Source organism: Protopterus annectens, chromosome 9.part0, assembly GCF_019279795.1.
Source record: "Protopterus annectens isolate FY-2018-M chromosome 9.part0, PAN1.0, whole genome shotgun sequence".
NCBI lineage: Eukaryota > Metazoa > Chordata > Ceratodontiformes > Protopteridae > Protopterus > Protopterus annectens.
In genome coordinates, this window is record NC_056743.1 from 629,968,601 (window position 1) to 629,981,214 (window position 12,614).

The 12,614-nt window shown below is 38.7% G+C and overlaps 1 protein-coding gene across 1 annotated transcript in view; it reads right to left on the bottom strand.

Moving 5' to 3' along the window:
- Positions 1-12,614, bottom strand: part of NOTCH4 (notch receptor 4) — a 563,400-nt gene that overhangs the window by 52,228 nt on the left and 498,558 nt on the right. The gene's annotated exons all lie outside the window — the stretch shown is intronic.

Sequence of the window (12,614 nt, forward strand, 5' to 3'; positions counted from 1 at the left end):
AAACAATACTTACTAAAACATTTTGAATGCAACCATCCATCTAAAGTTCCTGTAAACTAAACACATATCTCCAACTACAAGGTAACTTTACCTCCCACATGCCTGATACACATGATTAACTCACTCATCCTAAACTGTGATTTAGCGTACCATGCCATTAGTGTTGTCACCCACAATGTATACTCTAGTTCCCTCTTTCATCTTTCTGGTCAATATTAGCTGCCCTAACCTAGTTGCTGCTGCCCATATCTCCACCACCCCTACTCCTCCTACTTTTACTCTGTTCTCCTTTTTCTAGCTCACTTATGTAACTGTACACATAGTTGGCTTTTTAAATCTTCTATGTATACATTGTTTGTCAGATTTATATACTTACTCATTAATTAAAATCATTGTTATTTGTATACTGCACATTGTTTTGTTACATTATGATGTAACCTGGGCTGAGCCTATAACTGGTCATTGACTGATCAGTGTTCTATCCAGATAAACATATTTCCTAGGTTCATAGTTGTGTACAAGGCTAACAATCATTAGGGTCATTTTAAGCCTAGTAATGCATCCTAAATCTCTGTCAAGTTCTGGTCCCCTTTGTGATGTCCCTACTCTGGGACAGTAATCAAGGAGCCTGAATTCTCACCACTGATGCTGGAGAGGGACGTTCACTTGGAACAAAACTGGACACATCCAGTATTTCAGGATGCAGCTCTCTCTATCAAGCACAATTTCCTGTAAGAGCACACAGGGAACACACTCAGTCCAGGGGCTGGTTTTCCCTCTCTCTCCAGATCCCAAATAAGACTCCCCACTGGCACAGCTATAGAATTGAATCCTCAGTCGAGTGTCCAAGCCAAGTCTACCACCACTCTCTCTGTGAAACCAGTGCTTCGCGTCCCTGCTCCAAGCAGCCAACACACACACTCTTTGAGATTTGATTTTCACACACACACACACACACACACACACACACACACACACACACACACACACACACACACACACATACACACACACACACACACACACACACACACACACACACACACACACACACACACACACACACACACACACACACACACACACACCCCTAAGGAAAGACTGGCACAGATTTGCTAGCTATGCAGCTTCTGCCCAGAATATAAGGTAGTTACGCTTCCACCAGACACTCCAAAGCCAGCTACACTAAGGCTCTTACAAGGGTAGCCAATTATATTAAGTGAAATTAATACTAATACAAATGATAGTATTTGAACAATTCAGTAAGGCTTTCAGGAGTGGCCACAGTGTTACCAAATAGATGTAAGTCCTCTCAAAGTCTAAAATATTCTCTAAAGGACCAGCCACAATGAAAAGTGTAAATATATTTCATAATAAATAATAAAAGAACATGAAAATACTAAATATCTATCTGCAATAAACACAAGAGTTCCAGTCACAGGAAATATTAAAATAACACAGATGAATAGATTCACACAAATACAAAAACAGTACTTAACTAATCTGCTATATTTTCCTGACTGATCTAAAGAATTACTATTCCCTGGATCATTTACTAGAGCAAGGCAAGATGAAGTAGGTGAGGGGTCTTTCCTTGTCAGGTTCCAAAAACAGAGTGCTTTGAGACTTCCCTCTCATCTGGTATTAAAACATCATTTTTGTCCTGCATTACTGAATGACATCACATACATCTGGCTATCTGAGTTCTGATTCCAGTGCTACTGCCATTGCTAGAAAATGAACCAGAGTTTAGCACATATGTATTACCATACACACAGATGGAGGTTTGCTGAGATGAGTTATATAATCTGTAAGCTATAAATGCATAAAACACTTCCACTCTTCCTACAGGAGCTAGTAAACCATTTTCTGGCACAGACATTTAGACTCTGGCTGTAATCAGAATTGTAAGATACAATCTATATGGCCTAAATTAAGTAATTTAATTTCTTACTAGTTTTTCAAAGTTAGCTGGACTGAGATTAACCTCTTATCTTCTAGTATCCTCTGTTAACATATATACATTTCCTCATTTACAATACAGTCAGGACCCCACTGTTGGTACATTCTTTAACACAAGCAACTTTACAAATACATTTCAACCCAGCACCTGTACAAATCAGTTTGATATACAAATGACATATAGTTATTTATAAAATTCCAGCTGGCTGTGCTAGCATATGTTACACATTCACTGCCCTTCTTCTCCTGGTATAGCTGGCAATACCTTGCATTGTCACATCTCTTCCCTCTTTGAAGGCTCATGCTAGTTTTTCAAATGACCCTTAGAAACATTGCGTGAGTGGAATGAACCTATTTTTGAATACATGAACCCATACCCTGTCTTGAGAACACATCTGCATTGGTATTGCTGACCCACTACAGTGGTGCATTGTCATGTCATATCATATGCTTGCAACCCTAGGCTACACCTTAATAACTTGCCATTTTGCTGGCTGGCTCGATGTAGTCACAGAGCCCCCTCAAACTCCTCCTGCCTCCTACTACAAATACTTAGCACAAGGGTCTCCCTATCATGGTAAGGTTTCATCATGATAACATGGTAGAATTTGTGCCCATGCCTCCTGCCTAGCAGTTCTACCATGTAGTTAACATCACTGACCTTCCTTACCACTTTGAAGGGTCCCTCCCAAGCTGCCTGCAGCTTATTGTGTCTGACATGCATGAGAACCATAACTTGCTGTCCCACAACATACTCTCGGGCTCAAGCATTCCTGTTATACAAGACCTTTTTCTGCTGTTGGGCTCTTGTCAGGTTCTCCTGGTCCAAGCCCATGAGCTCCCTAAGCCTTGTCCTGAGGTTTAGGACATGTGCCACAACAGACTCCTTGTGGGATTCACACTCACCCTCCTGCTCATCATGAATCAAATCTAAAGGCCCCTTCACCCTATGTCCATATGTCAACTCAAAGGGTGAAAAACCTGTGGATTCCTGGGCTACCTCTCTGTGTGCAAACAGCAGATGGGGCAAATATTTGTCTCACTTTCTCTTAAGCTGGTCTGCAAATGCCTGTAGCTTGGTCTTTAGTGTAGAGTTTAACCTTTCCACAAGACCATTAGTCTGGGGATGGTAGGGGTGGTCTTAGGTGCTTCACCCCACACTGCTTCCACAGACAAGCCAGCAGGTCTGACATGAAACTGGCATTTATGTTAATCAGTGTTTCTCTTGGGAAACCTACCCTGCTGAAAATCTCCAACAAAGCATTTGCCACCTTCTCTGCCTTGATGGAGGATAGAGCCACCACCTCAGTGTATCTAGTAGTATAATCTACTACCACTAGGATATACTTCTTCCGTGTGAAGCTTGGAGTACTCAGAGGTCCTACAATATCTATAGCTACCCTCTGAAATGTCTCCTCAATAACCAACAGAGTTATCAAAGGAGCTTTGACCTTGTCTGCTTCCTTGCCTATGTTTTGGAGCTGCTCACAGGTACTGCAGTACCCTGTTACATCCTTTTAAATTCCAGGCCAGTAAAAGTTCTGCATAATACATCTCTTGGTATGCTGTATGCCCATATGACCTGTAAAAGGAATGTCTTGGGCTATGGCTAAAAGTGCCAGATGATAGGATCTAGGCACTATCAACTGCTGTATTATTACCTCACCCTCTAGCCCTCCCTCAGGGGTCCACTCTCTATACAGTAACCCTTTGTTCCAGTATACAGACTCCACTCTTCCTTGAGAATCAGGTGTCTCCCTAGCTACCTTCTCAAGCCTATTAGTGTGGTGTCAGAGAGTTGAGCCTGTCTCAACTCTATCTTTGTGACCTTTCCCAGCTCCACTTCCACAGGAAGTCTGGTATCGTCTGACAGCAGTGCCTCACTGTCAGCCTGGGTACTACCACTCACCTCTGCCCTTGCAGTCACTCTTTCCAAGGGAACATCAGTACCCACCAGCAGCTGTGGCTCACCTTTTGGGCTACTAGTACAGGGTATCTCCCTCTCTGAAATAGCCACCTCAACAGCTCTGGCTTTGGGTGTGGGGTCTGTCTGGGCCCCCCCAGGCTACTAGCCCCACATGCCTGTCTCCAGGCCTGACTGCATGTAACCACATGCACACAACAGACTGCATTATCAAAATCATCCCCTATGGAGACATCTGCAGGGATATCCTCAAACACTCCTACTTGCTTGCTTCTTTTTCCACCCTCCCAGTCAAAGTGAACCCTGGCTAAAGCCATTTGGAATGGGGTCCCTCCTAAAGCTCTGGCTGGAGTGGCCTGCCCAAGCAAGTATTGCTCATCTTTAAACACTGCAGGGTTCACAATGGTTATGTCATTTTCAAGACAGCAGCTGTACAAATCAGTTGGATATACAAATGACATATAATTCTTTACAAAATTCCAGCTAGCTGTGCTGGAATATGATACACATCCACTGCCCTACTTCTCCTGGCATAGTTGCAATACCCCACATCGTCACACCCTTGATAAGTGTAAGCAGGGGCTTGTGAGATGAAACATTTATAAGCAGAAGCCTGGGAAATTAACCCTTTACAGGCTACTTGCGTCCATTAGGGACATAGATGTCAAACTAGGGATGAATTTTCCATTCCCCATCTAATTGTCCAAGTTGCACTTGAATTGGGTTAGGGAGGAACACTGCTTCACATGGATAGGGAGCCTATTTCAGAGAAGGGGATAGCCTCTGGGATACATACCTGTCTCTACAGCAGTCCCTATTTATATCACAGGCAAGGTTTAAGTCTTTAGAATGGGTACCTCTGGTGCTGCTTGTTTTGTGGATATGTAGGAGGTCCATCAGGATGGGGTCAGACAATGTTTTGTATGCCAGGCATAGATCTCCTCTCGTCTGCCAGTAGAAGACAGAATACAGGGATAGGGCTTTGAGATGGTCAGGACAGAACATTTTACTTATTCCATTTTTTTAGTGAGGAACCTCTGTGGACATTCCAATTCTTGGATGTGCCTGGTTAGGTACATACAAAAGGGGGCACTGTATTCAGTGATAAGTCTGATGAATGTTGACTACCTCCTTGGAACTAGATGCCATACCTTTGTTTATAAGTTGCAGAAAAAAGAATGACTTCCACACTACTGTACATATGTGATGGTCAAAGGCTAGATTACTGTCTATATGTGTCCCAAGGTCCCTGACTAATGAGTTGACTCTTAAGGATGTATTGTCAGTATAATAATTACCAGGGGTAGATGAATTCCTGAAGGATACTATTATGCATTTTGTGGCATTTAATCTTAGTCCATAGCTCTGAAACAAGTTATTTGCCTGTGTCAACCCTTCCTGTAGAAGATTACTGTTAGTAGGGGATTCTATTACTGCTCCTAATTTGCAATCACCTGCAAATTTGGTCAACCAGAGGCCCTTGACATTGTTCTTGACTTCAGAAAAGTAAATGGTAAAAAGGAGTGCCACTAATTTCAAAATTTCTAAATTGAAACTATCTACTACTTAGTAAATGCAGTGTATCCATTAATATGGGCTTGAATGACAAAACACTCAAATGTCCCTAGAAAGCAAGCTAAAACTTTTCATAGAAGTACTTTATGTACTACTTTTGTTGCTGTTATGAATGATTGCATAGATCCTATACAAATCTGTGCTGTTAAACAAATTAATTCTGCTGAAACAGCTAAATGTAAACTGGCTAGAAGAAAACAAATCCCTTTTAGACAACTCACTCCTACTATTCAACAAGTCACAGAAGCAGTTGGCCAGCTAAACCTAACTCCTGCAACAGCACCAATACATTGCTGGACATTCTAATTTCAAATGTTTTCTAAAATGTCTTCTAGTTTGAGTGTGTCTTAATGTTTTGAATGTCCATTGTCTTCATGATGTTTCCTTCTGTAACATCTACTGCAGATTCCATGGAAAGGCCTTGAATTATGAAATTGTATTTCATAGACTGACGGACAATTTTTAAAGATGGACGTCTTACTGTGACTTTCGTTACTTTCTTCGATATACTATTCTTTGTCCGAGACAGACGAGTTCCTTAAAGTAAAGAAGGTTAAGAGCATAACACTCATTCCAGGTAACCTTAAACTGTCTTTCGGCTTTTCCCGGTTAGGGGTCACCACAGCGGAACTCCGGTCCGCTAATGATTGGCAGTGAACTTTTAGCTTTAGTAATCATGTCTTCCCTAGCTCTGCACTTTGTCACATTTAGATGCAACTATCAAACTCTACCTAAAGAGTATTAAGCACACAAAAATACTCCAAAGCATAGACACTTTAGAACCTTCATATTCCCATATTATACATTAAAGATTTCTAAAAATGAGGTAACCCAGTAATAAGCAACCCTCTTGCACATATTTTAACCTTTTGCTAACCATGGGCATCATTTCCCATTACTTCAAATGTACCACAGTAACACCATTATTAAATGTGAAGTTCCCTTCCTTCCTGTTAAATTATTGACCCATAGCAAACATTTATCCACTCACCAGACTGCTGAAAATATACAGTAAGAAAAGTTATTGCAGTGTATTGAAAACGGTCAATTGTCTCTAATAAAAAGCATGGGATCAGGTCAAGATACAGCATCCTAACTGCAATATATTCCATTTTCATTCAAATCTACCTGGACTTGAAAAAGGGACATTACTCAAACATATTGTACATTAATATGAAGTGATCATTGGAAACTGTAGACCATCACAATCTATTAAACATACTAAAGGAAAATGGAATGCTAAAAGGGGACATACCTTTTTTATTATCTGCTCATTTGGTTCCTTAGACACTGAAACATTCCCAACAAGACTACTCAAGGACAAGTTCAAGTATCCCTACAGTTTTCAGTAAAGATGATCTCCCATCCAGTTTCATTTTCCAGCTTGTGCTATAAAAGAATTTTCATCTTTTTTGGAACAGTATGTCCATCCACAAAGTTATTAATAAATTGCTCATAAACCACAGTAATGATAAAATCCATGGGAAATTAGTTTGGTACTCTTTCATATCAAGTGATTGATATATTAATTTCATTTATTTTGTCATTTTATTACTTTTATGCCTACTTGTTTTCCTTAATTATTTATCAAAATGGAATATTATTTCACTAAGACTCTATACTACACAGAGAAAGCATCTGAGCTTGTTAAACTTTCTGCATAATTTGTATACTTGTTAATCTTCCAGCATAATCCGTGTATTTTTTCCTTTTCTTCTCACTGTCTGTTTAGAAAATATTTTCTGTACTGCTTCCGTCTTATTTCTGGCCCTTTTCTACAGTGACAATCCAAAAGAAGCTGTGAGTTTGAACTGATCTCACTAGTGCACTGAGATGAACTATTAGCACTTCTCTATTTCTTGACCAAAAGTAGTTGTAGTATTTTTCTTCCATCAGCTACTATTTTGTGTCCCATAGTTGATAATATTGAGCTTAATTTTACTATTCCCACATCTTAAGTTACATCTATAGACTTTTAGCTAGCCGCATAATACCCTTTACAAATTTCATAAATCAGCAACTGATGCTTGGTTGTGGGTACAGTTACCGTTATTTGCAGAGAGGATGTGTTGTATGGAAATAAAGCCAGAATGAGCAAATGTCAGCAAATGTCACTGTCTTCATGTAAATCTGAACACTACTAACAGTAAGCGATGTTTACTGCTATTTATATAGGGGAATATGTTAAAACTGCTTACTTAATTATATCCGGCAGTGTCAGCAGTTTATTTGTTACTGTGGAGTGAGACAAGTAGTTACAATTTCTGTACTGTACATACTTTTGTTTATAAAATAACAAACCTCTGAACTTATTGGGTCATGAACTCTGGTGAAAGCCAAAAATAATGCCGGGGCAAAAGATGCTAAATCAGGGACAATTTTTAAATATTACTCCAATTCACTTACTATAGAACGACAGGTTTTGCATCAACATGCATTTTCTAAGCAATAAGAAAAGTGAAACTTTAATGTCTAGCATTATTAACTGACTACAATCCTCAGTGATTTACCACAAAAAAAAAACTTATATGAAGGGGAGGGCAAAATATGAGGCAAAATTGGGAATGTTCTGAAAACTCAGGGACAGTTGAGAAGAATGGCTAATTTAGTTCTGAAGTATATTTTATGACCCAGAAGGAGTGGCTTTTATGCACGTTTGTTTTTATGCAATTGCTCTCAAGATATGTTACTGCTCCTCTAAGTGCTGATTGCTATGTTTGGCAGGGGAAATTTGATTATTGTTTATTTTTTGATATCTGTATTTTTTTCCAATGGACTGCACACCCAAGACCCCTCTACTCCTAATTTTCTTAGTGTAACATAATAACCCTTTTCATGTCTGTTCATCAACAGTTTGCAGCTATATAGTTATCACCCCTCTTTAAGTGTCTAGAGTGTCTAAGAAGGTTTACTGCAGGGATCTCCATGTCATTTTCCTGCTATTGAGGTCAGGGGTGTAGCTAGGATTTTCACATTTGTACTGACAGCTCTCAAACTGCTACCCCCCTCCCCAGCCAAGCTACGGCCATTCTCGTAATTCACGGTTCGCTCTTTTAGTGTCGATGAAGAGGCATTCGCTGTGATGCCTCTTCAGTAATATAATATAAATTCACTCAAACTCCATTCCTTGAATTGAAAATTAACCTGAAATGTCAGTTCTTTGAAAAATGCAGCATGGTAGTTGGGGTAGAGACTTTATGCTTTTGTTTTCTGTAACTAAGGTACAGGTTTTGAGCTTGAGTAAATTACTAACAACCTGCTACCACTAACTAGGATGTTTCATTCACACACACACCTACCTACCTCTTAGTGCAAGAAATATGGACAAAGCCTAAAATAAACAGGGACAGATATTAAATAATGTTCTCATGAACTTAGAAAGTTGCTAGAATAATAGGATTTGTGCTAGTATGAATTTTTCTAAAGGACATGAAGTCTGAAGCTCAAATGTCTGTCATTATTTAACAACTTCAGCCTTCAATGATTTTCTAGAAAATCACAAAATTTATGAGGAACAGACAAAAAGTATGGGGCAAAAATCTGGACATTCTGCAAAATGTGGACAGTTGAGAGGTATGCTACGTACCACACACACACACACACACACACACACACACACACACACACACACACACACACACACACACACACACACACACACACACACACACACACACAGAAGACCTCTCAACCTCTTACGGCAACAAACTCATAAATAAAACTAAGGCAAAGGCCCAAAAATAAGGAATTTTTTTTTTAAATATTGCTCTTATAAACTTAGAAAGATAATAGAATAGTAGTAGGTCTTGCATCAATACGAATTTTCTGAAAGGTATGAAATCTGAAACTGAAATGTCTGCATTATTTTCTAACTTCAGTCTTTAACAATTTGCCACTAATTTGCCAGAAAACTGCGATTTTATGAAAAACGGACCAAAAATGTGATGCAAAAATATAAAATTGCCAGACAATACAGCTGGGAACCTGTCAAAGGAGGGACACCATTTTAATATGAGCACAGTTAACTTAGAGCAGCTGACAAAATTAGAGAATCTACATGCATTTCTGAAATAAAAGTAATGTATAACTCTGATCATTACAGTTATTTATAAAAGTAAAGTAAACCCTCTATGTATTCTTCCAAAATTGCTATTTTGTGGAGGGGATCATTAGGGGAAGAGCAACATTTTGAGCCAAAATCAGGGACAGTTAAGGTTTGGCTATGCCTAATTCTATAAAGCAATTTATTTGCATGTACCTCTCAACCTGTTAATGCAATAAATCTGGACAAGGCCAAATATATTGAGAGAACATATAAACAGTACTAAAAATTGCTCTTGTATAAACTGGGACAGTTGATAGAACAGGTCTTATTTTAGCATGCATTTTTCTGAAGGTTATAAAGTCTGAAACTAGTGTGTCATTATTTAGTGACTTAATTCCTAAATCATTTGCCAGAAAACCACAAATTGAGGAACAAACCAAACATAAGAAGCAAAAAATCTATTCATTCTTTAAAAATCTGGACAGTTGGGAGGTATAGTTCAGCTGGGGCTGTCTAAGTTTGCCGCCCTTCCCCCTCACAAAACCATGGTCGAATGGAGCCTCCCCCTGCAGCCATTCCAATGATCCATTACTTTGTTATTTTACTCCATTTACCATAAACACTAATGTGCATACTGATTTACTTCTATGATGATTTGAACTTCATTTGGAAGTTTTATTTTGCATTTTACAGCACAAACACTAAGACATCTGCTAAACAAACTTGGCATTAAAACTTCTCTGCCCTTGAAACTCATATTCATTGAAACATTAAAACCCACATTCAAAGAAAAATACATTTTACCCGTGGCAGATAAAAATTAATTCTGGGCTGCTTTTAAATCATAGGCCCCTTGCATATGAAACATACATGTGCTCTTTGATACACCTTCCTATTGCTTTGAACATTTTTCCAGTAAACAAAGAAACAAAACTGCCCAATTCAGAACATTTCCATCATAAAAGTCTAGTCAAACTTTTACAATCCACTATTATCAGTAAATAATATGCACAATCTCTGAAGTAGTAAAAAAAGTCATCTAAATAATTCCACGTTAAATAAATCTAACTAATGAAGAGGTTGCTGCTAGCAATCACCTTTATATTTCATGACTTCACCGAAAAATAAAGTATCTGATGCCCCTGAGGAATAAATTGCCTAAATTACATTAATAATAAGCTAGTAATACTGCAATAGGAAATGGATGGCAAACTGATAACAGGCTCATAGTTAGTGTCTTAACTTTCAGTACAGCAGCATTCACCCCTTATGGGAGTAGAACCAACAACCTTCTGCATTAAAAGCAAGTACACAACATTTTATGCTACTAGCAATGTGAGCCGACTTAGCATAATCAGCACTAAACTTCTCTTCCCCTGCAGCTCTCAGCTCCTTGTAAAATCTATGCAATACTCAACTGCATCTCTCTCAACTTCGCAGCACAAGAAGTCTGGAAAAAGCCAAATTTATTGGGGTGGGTCAAAAGGGCAAAAAACAGGAACACATTAAACATTGCTTGTATAATCTTGGAAAGCTGCTAGAATAAAATGCTGTGTTACCATCATACATTTTACTGCCAAGGTCACTGTGCAAAATAGTCAGAACATCATACCACTATGCCAAATCGCCTGCTTTGTGAAAGAGAGGAAGACTGAAACTTAAATGGCTATCATTTAATGAATTCATTTCTCACCATAGCTGTCAACCTCTTAGCACAAAACTCCTGGACAAACCCAGTAATGAGGGAATACAGCCCTCAAACATATTCAGTGAATTCAGTTCTTGCCATAGCTGTCAACCTTAGCACAAAAACCCTGGACAAAGCCAATAACAGGGTATTACAGTCCCAAAAATAAGGACAAATTTCAAATAGTCATAAACTTAAAAAAATTGCTATAAAAAGGTTGTGTTAGTATATATTTATTGCTAGAATAAAAAGTTGTTTTACTAAGTCAAAAACACAGGGATAAGATGCAGACTCCACACAGAAGGCACCCCAGCCAAGAATCAAACCAGAAAACCTATAGCTGTGAGGCAACAATACTGCCACTGCACCATCAAATATGTAAGGAAGTAAACATTCAGAAACCTGAAGTCTGAAATTTAAATGCCTGTCAATTTGTTAATCAGGACAGTCTGACTTGGAACAAAAAAAAACAATTCTCAGCAGAGGCCCAGGAAAAATAATGCAGACATGTCTTTGTAACATGGGAGGACACAAAAGCAAACCCACACAAACACAGGGAGAAGATACAGAACCCCCCCCAACAAAGAAGGCACCCCAGCCAAGAACCAAACCCAAGAACCTACAGCTGTGAGACATTAATGCTACGTTGCTACCACTGCACCATCAAATTTCAAGCATTGCAATATTTAAAAACCACAGATACGATACAGATATTGATCAGATCAAATATGAGGCAAAAATCTGCATTTTTTTTACAAATGGTGGTGGGTAGGGAATTCAGGTCTTTAACACCTGCATACAAGGTACAGGCTTCAAGCCTGAGGTATTCCCTACCACACCACCATGAGTAATCACCAGTACATCCCACCTGGGGCATTTACACACACACACACACACACACACACACATGGTATCCATGCTGCAACAGTCATTTGGCAGAGCTTAGAGACTAAGCAGAGAGCAGTTAATTACAAAAAGTAATGGAGATCATATATACTCATTATGGTAAAGTAAAACAACAAAAGATGTTTATTAATCATAGACAGATGTGTATGGCTTTTCTGCCATGTTCAGGTAATAATGCGGTATGGTATTTCCATATTATCATTGTAACCAATACCCTCGCATCCTGCAGGTACCTTATCTACACTTCCTTTTTCCTTGCATACAAGTTTTGCTGTTTCTGCAGTTATAACAAGCATGCAATAAATGTTACTGATGCTAACCATTTCAAGCTCTAGTGCTTTTTTTGTTGTCATTGAAAATCAAAATTAATTTGCAAATAAAATAATGCATTACTACAAAGTATTACTTTTTTATGCTTAAACTTATTCTCATTGAATGCTGATAATTTCCTCTTTTACTTGTAGTTGTCATAACTGAAGATTTTATGAGTCACAAGTAATGGTGAAGCAGTCAGT